This window comes from Camelus bactrianus, chromosome X (assembly GCF_048773025.1).
Source record: "Camelus bactrianus isolate YW-2024 breed Bactrian camel chromosome X, ASM4877302v1, whole genome shotgun sequence".
Taxonomy (NCBI): domain Eukaryota; kingdom Metazoa; phylum Chordata; class Mammalia; order Artiodactyla; family Camelidae; genus Camelus; species Camelus bactrianus.
The window spans coordinates 15,625,663-15,637,820 of record NC_133575.1 but is presented as its reverse complement, the minus strand read 5'-3'; the positions used below and the strand labels follow the sequence as shown (position 1 = coordinate 15,637,820).

At 37.6% G+C, this 12,158-nt stretch overlaps 1 long non-coding RNA gene across 1 annotated transcript in view; it reads right to left on the bottom strand.

Annotated features, from left to right (window-relative positions):
* Nucleotides 1-3,610: 3,610 nt before the first annotated feature.
* LOC141576398 (uncharacterized) overlaps nucleotides 3,611-12,158 on the bottom strand; it is a 49,320-nt gene continuing 40,772 nt past the window's right edge. Inside the window, exon 2 of the long non-coding RNA XR_012504773.1 lies at nucleotides 3,611-4,061. This is a non-coding gene — a long non-coding RNA (uncharacterized LOC141576398). The remainder of the gene's footprint in view (nucleotides 4,062-12,158) is intronic.

The window sequence follows — 12,158 nt, the reverse complement described above, 5'->3', positions numbered from 1 at the left end:
GGAACTGCAGTGCTGAAACCAGGAAAGTTCCCAGGGAAACGGATGAGTTGTTAACTCCACTTTATATCCACCTTCATGTTTAGTTAAATACCTAGTAAATATAAAGTGAATAAATGTTTTTTCCCCACCTCAATTTTAATCACTGCTTTCATTTTCATTTATCATTCCATAAATAGGAGAACAAACCATAGAGGTGTCATTAATCACAGTAATAAGTTACAGTTATTTTCTATTAAAAGAAAGATTCCATTTTTGTTCATAATATATTTGCTTTATCTTACTAAAGAGTTAATCTTTGTGACAAAAGATTGTTAATAAAAACTGGTATTCTCTATCATACAGCCCAAGTTGTGGCTTGCTCCTAAAGTTCAGGGGTTATGTTGTTTGCCAACTATATAAAACATACTCTAAAGACAAAGCCCCAAAGCAACATAAAAATGAATTTTTAAAAGAATTTTGAATTATTGTGACTTTTTTGCATTAAATAATGTAGACTTCTGAGTACCTTCTCTCTTAAGTACTTTTTTTTTCCCTTCAAGAATGCAATTCTTAAAAATTTAAAACTAGTTAGGCAATTTGGGATTCCTCTGGGATTTTGACGCCAAAGCCTCCACTGACATTTTGAGGAGTTAATGGTTATAATTTGGTTATAATTGCCTGTAGCAATGTCACTGCCTTTAAAATAAAAGCCTCAGGACTTTTTTTCTAATGTATTAGATTACACTCTATTCAAAAGAACAGGATTTATTCTACAGAAAACATACTGAGTACACTGATCTTTCTTCCAAAAGTCTACTTTTCTAATGTGAATCCTAAAACTATTATCACACATTTGTGGAAAAATTTATTTCTCCAATCCTTCATTTTATACAATCAAAGATTCTCTGGGATGTCAACTTTTAATTTTTATTTTCCTTTTTCAATGAGTCATTATTCTTTGTGGTACAGAATCCTTACTCCTTTGTCAGGGTTGGGGTAGAAATGCCCCAGACCCTACTGAGATGAGATTTGGGGCACTGAGTCCCAGCTGATGACTAATAGCAGAAAGACCAGTGCTTCCTCACAATGGCCAGTGGCATCGTAGAGTGGCCACCATGGCTGCTGCTCAGAAGAGAGACCAAAAACTGTGGTAACTGTGGCACTTCACTTGGAACTGCCCACACAGAAGGAAGAAGAACGTAGTGCCTGGAAAGCGGTAGTCATGGGTAAAAACGGCACATCCCGGAGCATTTAGGTACTCGAATAGAGCTGGTCTTGGGAACGGGTTGAATAAGTGGCTGACATATAGGGCTGTGTGAAATGCTCCAGAAGGAACCAGGAAAGAAGTAGGACAGATAGCAATCCCAGGGGCTTCCTCCCAGGCCAGATCAGCCACTGGAGGAGGCTAAGCCAGTCTCCCACGGAGAAGGCTTTTACATCGGTCAGCACTGCAGCTGAAAGGCAGACTGGGAACCCTACTCCAGGCTCATTCCATCCTCTCTCCAACTATAGGTTCCATACTTCTCCAGTTCTTTTCCTTTATGGCACCACAGTCTGCCAGCATTTTGTTTTCACACTAGTGGATAGGGTGTGTGTGTGTGTGTGTGTGTGTGTGTGTGTGTGTGTGTGTGTGCGTGTGCATGTGACAAGGGAACAAGGAAGCTAACATGTAAGAAACGCCTAGTATGTCCCAGCCACTGTGTGAGCTGCATCATGTACATGTAACTTCACTTCATTAACACAAGGTTCAGAGGCCAAGTATGGTGGAAAGCATTGTTCAGATAAAGAAACTGAGGCTCAGAGAGGTTAAGGAACTTTCTCCAGGTCACAGAGCTAGGCTATGCACCTAAGACTGACTCCAAAATTGATTTTCTTCCTAACCACACCCCACTGATACCATTAGGATCCTCACTTCTCTGAAAAATTAGAGTGCCTGTTTTCTCAAGACTGTTAAACATGTAGTGCCTTGTTATACTCCAGTAGATAAGGACTTTCCAGCAACAATATTCATCTCAGACCAGAGAAGTGTCGTTGTGTACTGGAAAGAAGGTTAGCATGGGAGAAAGAGATTCGAAGTTGTCACCTCTAGCTGGTGGCTACCTAAAGTTATTTAATTCCCTGTGGCTCTGATTATTAATTATCACAAAAATGGAAATAACCGTATTTTCATATCAGGACATAAGTAAAAGTGAAAGAGTTTTGTAAGCTGTATACCATAGTGCAAAAGGAAAATATGAAAGGAAAATGAGGGAAACAACACAGATGTCCATCAACTGGTAAGTGGATAAACTGTGGTACATCCATACAATGAGATACTGTTAAGCAATAAAAAGGAACAAACTACTAACACGTGCAACAACATGAATGAATCAATCACAGATGCATTCCGCTAATTGAAGAAGTCAGACTCTAAAGGCTAGATCATGTAGGATATCATTTATAAGACATTCTGGAAAAAGCAAAACTGTCAAGACAGCAGAAAGAGGAAGGGGCTGACTACAAAGGGGCATGAGAGAACTTTGTAGAGTGATGGGAAAATCCTATATCTTGATTGTGGTGGTGGTTACATGACTGTGTCAAAATACAGAATTGTACACATAAGAAGAGTGAATTATACCTCAATAATCCTGAATTTAAAAAAAAAAAAGTAAAATGAAGTTACCAGATACTTAATTCTAACTAGTTATAAAATTCTGATTTGATCACTTTGGGGAGCCATTTGCATCCCGATGAACAAGATGCTTCTGTTCCTTTGGAACAAATGTTTGCTCTGAGTTAGAGAGCATCCTTGTGATCATGAATGATTAATGCAGCATCCTGCTCAAAGATCTCTGCAGGGCCTTTGCTGGGAGCCATATTCCTGGTCATCTTTTTAAAGCAATCTCCATTTGGCAAGGGTTGTACCTTTACTTGACGCTTCAAAGTATTCCAAGCTGAACCACTTTCAAAATGCAGGCTGCAGCCAGCCAGCAAGCTCCTCCTGGCATCTTGTAATATGGGAAGACCCGACCTTGTTATCTTCCAAAGAGAATATCCAAGAGCTCAGCCATAATTACCCGACTCTGGAGTCTGGCTTGCCCTTTCTTAATGCTAAGCAGGCTGCTGCTGAATCAGAGAAAGCCTATAGAGGCTTTTTCTATTTGAAATGACAAAAATTTCCAGGCTAAGCATTCAACTGACATTAGCAGGGCTTCCCATCTCAAAATCAATTTGCAACATTTCAGTTTTGAAAGGTAAAGGCCAAAGGGATAAGAGCTTGGTTTTTTGACAACAGAACTACATTACCTTTCTAATCTAAAGTAGGTTGATCAAAAATAACACAGAGACATTCTGACTGAAGATTTCCGTTTTTGTTTTAACTAGGGGGAAACTATTTCAAATTTTTTCCACAAAGTTTTCAAATATTCGTTTTTGAAAGCTTTGGTAATGGCTATAATTGAAGTTATGTATTTGAAATCCCCAACCATCAAATATTTTCAAATGAAACAGTTGGCATTTTTATTAGATCTGTACCTTTTTTAAGTGCACCAAATAGATGGGGCAGTTAAATCATAAAATATTTATAAGAAAAACCCCAACCTTAAACAAACCTTTTGAGACATCTCATTAGCAACTGTGACAATCTTGAAACTGAAGACATAAAATTCCTTTTATTTTCTTAATCCTTTAAAAAAATTCTTAAAAATTCATATGATCTGCATTTGACCAGTATTCTGCACGTTAATTCCATGTGTTGAGGGAGCACCATTCCTTTCAGTGGAGAGAATTCCCTTTGATTCCTGTGGTTTTTGTTAATTCTCCTAGCCACATTCCACGCAATTGGCAATCTCAGAAATGTAAATCTTCCCTCGGAGTTCTTTGCCAGGCACACAGGCAGCTTTAAGATTCAACCAAGCATTGAGACAGTGTTCCCACTCTGGAGAAATGACTGATTGGATGGATTAAATGTGCTTCCGAAGTGATTTCCAAATGGCTATTAAAAACGGAGGCTAATTAAATATAGTCATTGAAGAGCAGTACTTAACTTGACGAGCTCCTGTATTATACATTCTTCTCAAAGAAGCCATGTGCTCTGGAATTTTCTACAAAGGGGGAAAATGAAAAGAGCATAAATGTCCAGTGAAAAAGCAAAGGTTTAGCAAACTATGGGACATGAACCAAAAGGAATGCTATGTGGTCATTTAAAACAATCATTAGGAAGACATTATAACTATTTGGGGACCTTCTTATAATGCATTAAAGGAAAAAGCAGATTGTTAGGTGGAATGTGTGTTACAATTATAATCATGAAAAATGTATGCTTGTGAACAACTGTGATCTAATAAAACACAGAAATTGTAATAGCTCTATTTAAATGAGGGGTATATAATTGAATCCTGTTTTTTTTTTATTTTCTTTAATGCTGTGATTATATCCTTCTTTTAAATTTAAAGAATGCTTTTTATCTGCACTCTTCTTACTGAAGATAGGAATATGAATCCTGAGTGTACATGACGCATTCTGATCACCATGAATTCAATTCAAGCTGCAATGTTGCCTAGCAACAGGATAACTTTTCTGCAGTGAAATTCCCCAGTAGCAGCAACCTATGAAGTATCCCATGAGGAATTCCCTACCTTAAGTGCACCTCATACCCTTATTACTCTGTTCTCATATTCCACTGCTTTGGGGGAATTTCATAATCTAATCATGCAGAAATATTAAAATTTGGAGGGTTGAATTTTAAAATCCACATCCCTGGATGTTTTGCCTCTCTGCCTGGAAGAGGAGAATGGAGTAAGGGACTTTTCTAGATGTCTTCCAGTCTGTAATATTCCCCAGCTAAGAAGAACAAGGAAGGAAAATGGTGAGAGCTTTGATTTCTAATCTTTATGGATGGTAGCTTAACATGGCTCCAATGAGACATAATTTTTTAATTATTATTATTAATAGGTTTTTGAGATATAATGACAAAATTTACTATAAAACTCATCCTCTTAAATTGGTTTTTAGTATATTTGCAGAGATGCACAACAGTCAATTTTAGAACATTCTCATCACCTCAAAAAGAAACCCTATAACCACTGGCAGTCATTCCCCATTTCTCTCCAACCCTCCCCCCAGCCCTAGGTAACCACCAAACTACTTTCTGTCTCTATGGATTTGCCTAGTCTGGATATTTTATATACATGGAATCATACAGTATGTGGTCTTTCGTGTCTGGCTTCTTTCATTTAGCATAATGTTTTCAAGGCTCATCCGTGGTGAAGTATGTATCAGTACTTCATTTCTTTTTATTGCCAAATAATATTCCATTGTGCAGATATACCACAATATGTTTATCCATTCATCTGCTGATGGACATTTGGATTGTTTCCACTTTTTTAAATTGAAGTATAGTCAATTGCAATGTGTCAATTTCTGGTGTACAGCATAATGTCCCAGTCATGCATATATATACATATATTCATTTTCATATTCTTTTTCATTAAAGGTTATTACAAGATATTGAATATACTTCACTGTGTTATACAGAAGAAATTTGTTCTTTAATCTATTTTTATATGTAGTAGTTAATATTTGCAAATCACAAACTCCCAAATTTATCCCTTCCCACCCCCTTTCCTCTGGTAACTGTAAGATTGTTTACTATGTCTGTGAGTCTGTTTCTATTTTGTAGATGAATTCATTAGTGTCTTCTTTTTTCTTTTTTTAGATTCCATATATGAGTGATATCATATGGTATTTTTCTTTCTCTTTCTGGCTTACTTCACTTAGAATGACAATCTCCAGGTCTATCCATGTTGCTGCAAATGGCATTATTTTATTCTTTTTTTACCACTGAGTGGTATTCCATTGTATAAATATACCACAACTTCTTTATCAAGTCCTCTGTCAATGGAAATTTAAGTTGCTTCCATGTCTTGGCCATCGTATATAGTGCTGCTATGAATATTGAGGTGCATGTATCTTTTTGAATTAGAGTTCTCTCTGGATATATGCCCAGAAGTGGGATTGCTGGATCATATAGTAAGTCTATTTTTAATTTTCTGAGAAATCTCCATACTGTTTTCCATAATGACTGCACCAAACTACATCCACACCACAGTGTAGGAGGGTTCCCTTTTCTCCACACCCTCTCCAGCATTTATTGTTTGTGGACTTTTGAATGATGGCCATTCTGACTGGTGTGAGGTGATCCTTCGTTGTAGTTTTGATTTGCATTTCTCTGATAATTAGTGATATTGAGCATTTTTTCATGTGCCTGTTGGCCATTTGTATGTCTTCATTGGAGAAATGCTTATTTAGGTCTTCTGCCCATTTCTGGATTGAGTTTTTGTTGTTGTTGTTATTAAGTTATATGAGCTGTTTATATATTCTGGAAATTAAACCTTTGTCAGTCGCATCATTTGCAAATATTTTGTTTCATTGCATAGGTTATTGTTTTGTTTTACTTATGGTTTCCTATTTGTACTTTTTGACTGTTACAAATAATGCTGCTATGAACATTTGTGCACAAGTTTTTATGTGGACATGTTTCCTTTCTCTTGGAAATGTACCAAGGAGTGGAATTGCTAGGTCATATGGTAATTCTATGTTTAACATTTTGAGGAAATATCAAACTCTTTTCCAAAATGGCTGTGCATTTTACATTCCCATCAGCAGTATATGAGGATTCCAATTTTTCCACATCCTCACCAACACTTGTTATTGTCTCTCGTCTTGATTATAGCCATCCTAGTAGGTGTGAGGTGGTGTCTCATTGTGGCTTTAATTTGCATTTCCTTGATGACTAATGATCTTGTCTAATGTTCATTTGCTGTTTGTTTATTTTCTTTGGAGAAACATCTATTCAAATTCTTTGCACATTTCTAAATTGGGTTATTTATCTTCTTTATTGTTGAGTTGCTTTTTCTTTTTTCTTTTTCCCTTTTAGTACTTGGATTCTTGGTGGAGATGCATTGATGTCAAGGCCTTCACAGGCCCCCAGACACTCAGACCAAGACAGTTACTACCAGTTAGGGAGGAGAACAGAGGGCAGTCACTGTACATCAGTGTCAGTGAATGGAGACACAGCAGGCCCCAGGGAATGATCCCAATGAACATGCTTATATCTGTCTGGATTCCTTATGTCACCCCTGAAATCAGAATCTTGCTGTTCAGTCTGCATGGAGCACAATGCCTGCTCTTCCTCTCAAACAGCACTAGGGGAGGGGGTACTTTGTACTGTAAAAAGAAAAGAATGGCCATTGTCACTGCCTACCATCCCCTACGCCCTGTGGTCAAGTTCTATGCTTATTATATTCCCCACTATTGACCCTAGATCCTGGCAATCAGTTGACAAATAAATGAATGTAAAAACCTCCTTCTAAAATGTAAGTAACAGTGAGCTGGTTGCTCTTGCTTGAAAATTTCCTATATGCCCAAATTTTGTGTTTAACATACATTTTAGCACTTACTGCTATAAACATTTTACAAATAATTTTACTTAATTATTTACAAATATTTCTAACACTTCACAAATAATTTTAAACCAATTTCATCCTCCTAACAATTATGTGAAGTAGGTACATTATTATCTCCATTTTATGGATGAGGAAACGGAGGCATAGACAGGCAAAGTAACCTGCCCAAGGCCAACAGCTGATGAGCCATGGAGCCAGATTCAAACCCTTGCCTGGATCCAGTCTGTGTTCTCAACTGCCATGCAATGCTCCCTTGCCAATTGTTTTAATATATTGTAGGGGAAAGAAGGGCAATGTTGGAGCCTATTTCATGTAAAGTCATCTCTTTTCAATAGATCAGTTCAAAAAAGTCATCGAAAGCATGATTTGAGAAGGGAGCCTGCCATGAATCAGTTCCCCAAATAATTTTGTGCTGATGCAATGTTGAATTTCATTTTCATATGTTAGTGCTTCCTTTCCTTACAGCTAGTTATCCATTTGTCTTTGATAAAATGGTAGTCCCTAACCCAGTTTTGCACAAGCCAGCATTCTCTAAGTGTTTGATGGCATTGAGTGAATTAATGAATTAACTAATGTACAGTGCACAACACTTCTGGCTGCTTGCCTAGAGCAGGCCTCTCTCCAAGAAAGAACCTATGCAGGTCTGGCTGGCTCCTGGGGACAAATACAATGTCCTTGTTCCACCCTGTACCCAGAGGACAGCTGAGCCTGCCTCACATTTTTGTTGTCCAAGGGCACCACCTAAAACAGAAGCCCTTCTGGTCATCTGAACTCGGCATTTTCATCCCCTACTGCTCTGCTCTGTTCTTTTCCCTGATATAACCATCCACTTCTCCCCTCCCTTCCAAAATCTCCACCCTAAGTCTTCTAGAGCCCTCCCTTCCATAGTAAACACATTCACCTTGATCCCCCACCTTCTCTGCTCAGGCTCTGCCGCAGAGGACACATCTACACAGCTCTGATGAAGAGGCTGGTAGTGCTGCTACACTCCCGGGCAGTGAGAAGTCTCCTCACTCCTCTTGCTTTTCCCCTATCACTGTTCCTCCACCTCCTTACAAAAATGGTGGAAATTATGGGCCACCTCTCCCAATCCACTTTCGCTTAACACATGTCATCTGTCTGTCACACTACTTACTCCCCCAATTGCACTTGTTTACTGACTTTCTCAACTCTTTCATCTCATTCCCCATTTATTTTAGACATTATTTCCTGGTCACGATTTTTTTGTCAACTTCAAGTCCTGCATCTGTCCTGTGTCACTTCAGAGTAGAGGGATCCATCCACCAAATACCCAGTATTCCCAGTTCCTGCATGTTTTCCTCTCCAAGCACCTTGTCGCCACTAAACATATCAACTTCCACGGCCACACGCTATACATTGTCACCACCAAGAACTGCTCTCTCTCCCTCTTGCTCTCTTTCTCTCTCCCTCTTCTCCCCTCTCCATCTCTATCTCTTGATCTCTCCCTCTCTTTCTCTCCTAAATTCAAGCTCTGATTAGAATATCTTATTCTTTATATTTTCATTTTTACTCTCACTACACTTGTTCTTCATCATTATCCACAGCTCTTTTATTTTACTCTATCAGTTCTTTTTTTTTTCTGCTATTTCCCTCCTTTACTAGCCATCAATTCAGCCATTTTCTTGCCAATATCATTGACATTTTAAAAATTCCATCTGCTCCATTCTTTCCTCTGTATCCATTCAACAGACTCCACACCAGCTTCCCTACCTTCAATCTTGTTTTCTTCCAACCCATTTTCCAATATCAGCCAGAGCGACCTTTCTAAAATGCAAATCTAGCCATGGTGCTCCCTCATTTAAACTCTTCTGTGACTTCTCACCACTCTTAAGATAAAGTCCAAGTTCTTCATATGGTTTTGAAGTCCTTCCTAATCTGGCCTCTTCTTATGTGTCCAGGAGCTTACCTTCACTTTCAATTGTTTTTCCACCTCAGCTCCTAGGCCGCCAAACACAGGTGGAGGAAAAATTATGTCATTGTACCAATGAGTTCTACTACAAATCCAGACTTCCCAAACTCTAATAAAATATGTTCCTTTTAGATCAGAACCACAAGTTTTGTATACCTGTATGGGGACCTAATTGTCTAAAAATATTTTATGTTGTAATCATTATTTTAAATTAAAAGATTAATATTTGCTTTTTATAAAATCAAAAAGTCAACAAAGATGAAAGGATAAAATAAAATGTGAAGATCAGTGAGTATCTTTCTAGACTTTTTGTAGATGCATATATGCATGCATGTGCAAATACACATACAACACATACACATATATTCACCCTAGAGCTTTTGGTTTGGTTTGGTTTGAATGGAATGCAGAAAGATCCTTTCTCCTAGAAGAAAATCATTAGTAATATCCAATATGTATCCTTTCAGATATATCCTTCACATGTACAAATCTGCATATAAAATTACAAATATGCATATAAGCATACATGGTTTTGTTACATGATTTTATTTTCCAAAAAAGGACATGTCATACACATTAGACTATAACTTAATCTTTTCACTTTACAACATATTGTCTCTCCACATCAATGCATATCTGTGCCCCATCTAAGACAGACATCCATCTGAATAAGATTCCATTTTGGGGATGTACTGCAAGTTTTTCAACCAGTTGTTTATTGAATAGGCATTTATGTTATTTCAGATTTGGTGTCTGTTTTAAACAATTCTTCAATAAACACATTCTGTGGATCTAGTTCTACATGACAAATTCACAGAAGAGGAACTTTTACATCAAAATTAATACACTGATTAAATTTCAATATGTAAGTACCAAATTGGCCTCCAAAGATATTTTAGCATTTTACACTCTCGCTAGCTACGTCTGAGACACCCATTTACCCAACCCACACCTCGTCCTGCAGCTTCCTCATCATTGCTTTCGGACCAACTTTTTACTCATTCCTAACAATGTCTCTAGCCCATTAGTTTTCTCACATCTCCAACCAATCCTCTTACTCTCAACAAACAGCCTTTTACCTCTCTAAGGAAATAGGGCTCACCCAACAAACCCTGCCTTATAAATTCATCTCTCTTCATCTTTATCCATCTTCTGCTTGTTACACCAAATTATAGACAGAGCCACGTCTTTTGCATTGCCAAGGCTAATGCTCTCACCAGTGCTGGCAAACCTGTCCTTCTCTCACTCTTCTTTTCTGGATCATTACAAGTGCCTCTGAACTGGGTTCTCTTACCCTCTTCTAGCCCATCTAATCCAGCCTTCATATGGTCAGAACACTGATCAAACTATGTCTATCTCCTGCCCAAAAATCTCTCTTGGCTTCCTAATGCATGTAGAAAAGCATACAAACACCAGGTCCTTTTCTCTCTGTGTCTTTGCTCATTTTGTTCCCTTTTTCTGTAAAATACTTCTTCCTGCTTCACCACTGGAAGCTTTCTTCATGTTTCAAGGCCCAATTCAAAAACCTCTCCTCCCTGAAAATTCCCTAAAACACCCAGGTGAAATCGGCCCATTCTTAACTTCTCAGAGCCACACATTTCTGCTTTACTTTTGGCCGTTGTCCCATCACACTGCTTAGAATAGTTATTTATGTACATACATATTTATCTCCATGAGTCTAAAATATGTTCTTTTTAGATCAGAATCAGAAGTTTTGTATACCATAGCACCTGGCACGGTGAGACTATATAAAAAAGCCCTCAAAAATGTTTTTAAATATGTTTATTAGTACCACAAAAATAAAAAGAACACTAACATTTGTTCAGTATCAGATGTCCAGATGGTGTATCATATAAATAAAATCTATTTGATAAAATCACAAAGAAACATTTAAGTAAGGAATTATCTTTGTGAAAAAATATAAAACAAATGATCTCATATATTTCTAATTCTACAGCTTATAAAACATTACCTACCTCCTCTCAGCTCCATCATGACACCCTATTTTGCCTCCAAATCTCAAGAATGGGATACTTAAAACCCACATACATTTGCATGTAATGGCTTAGCCTCACACCCCCTTCTCTTTCTGTGCCCTCACCATCATTGTACCTCCAATTAGGATTTAAGCAAAGATAATAGAGATAATTTTGAGTCTTTTGGTCAGAAACCAAAGATACTTTCCTGGTCAGATCCTCTATGACTAGGGAAAAAGTATGATCCCTCACCTCGTTTCTTTGAAAGTACAGCTGATTACCACATCTAAGCCTATTAATTGTTAAACCTACTAAATATTCCAAATAAAAAATGTTTAATATTTGATCCATGTAAAATTATAAAGGTTATGTTCATAATGGAAAATGTAATGAAAAGTGGTAAACAATAATATTTACCATTTTTGAGCACTTACCATAGTCCAGACACGTTGTACCAACACTTTACATGTAATCTTTCATTTAATCCTCACCAAGTGCAGTAGATATAATCATACTAATTTTGGAAGTTAGGAAACTGAGGGTTAGAAGGACTAAGTAATTTGTTCACGGTAACATAGCCACCAAGTGTCAGGACACAAACATAGATATGCCTCAGACCCCAGCCCATGTTCTTTGTCACCACTCTAAACCACCAGCCACCATGAAGAAAACACATATTTCTGTAAAACACTCTGCAAAGAAGTTTCCAAAAGTACATGTATGTCCCCTTTTTGACCAAGGAATTCCAACAAATCAGGAATTCATTGTAAGAAAATAATCTTTCTCCCCTCTCCATTACCCGTGCTGTTGAAGAATCTGTAATGTCTT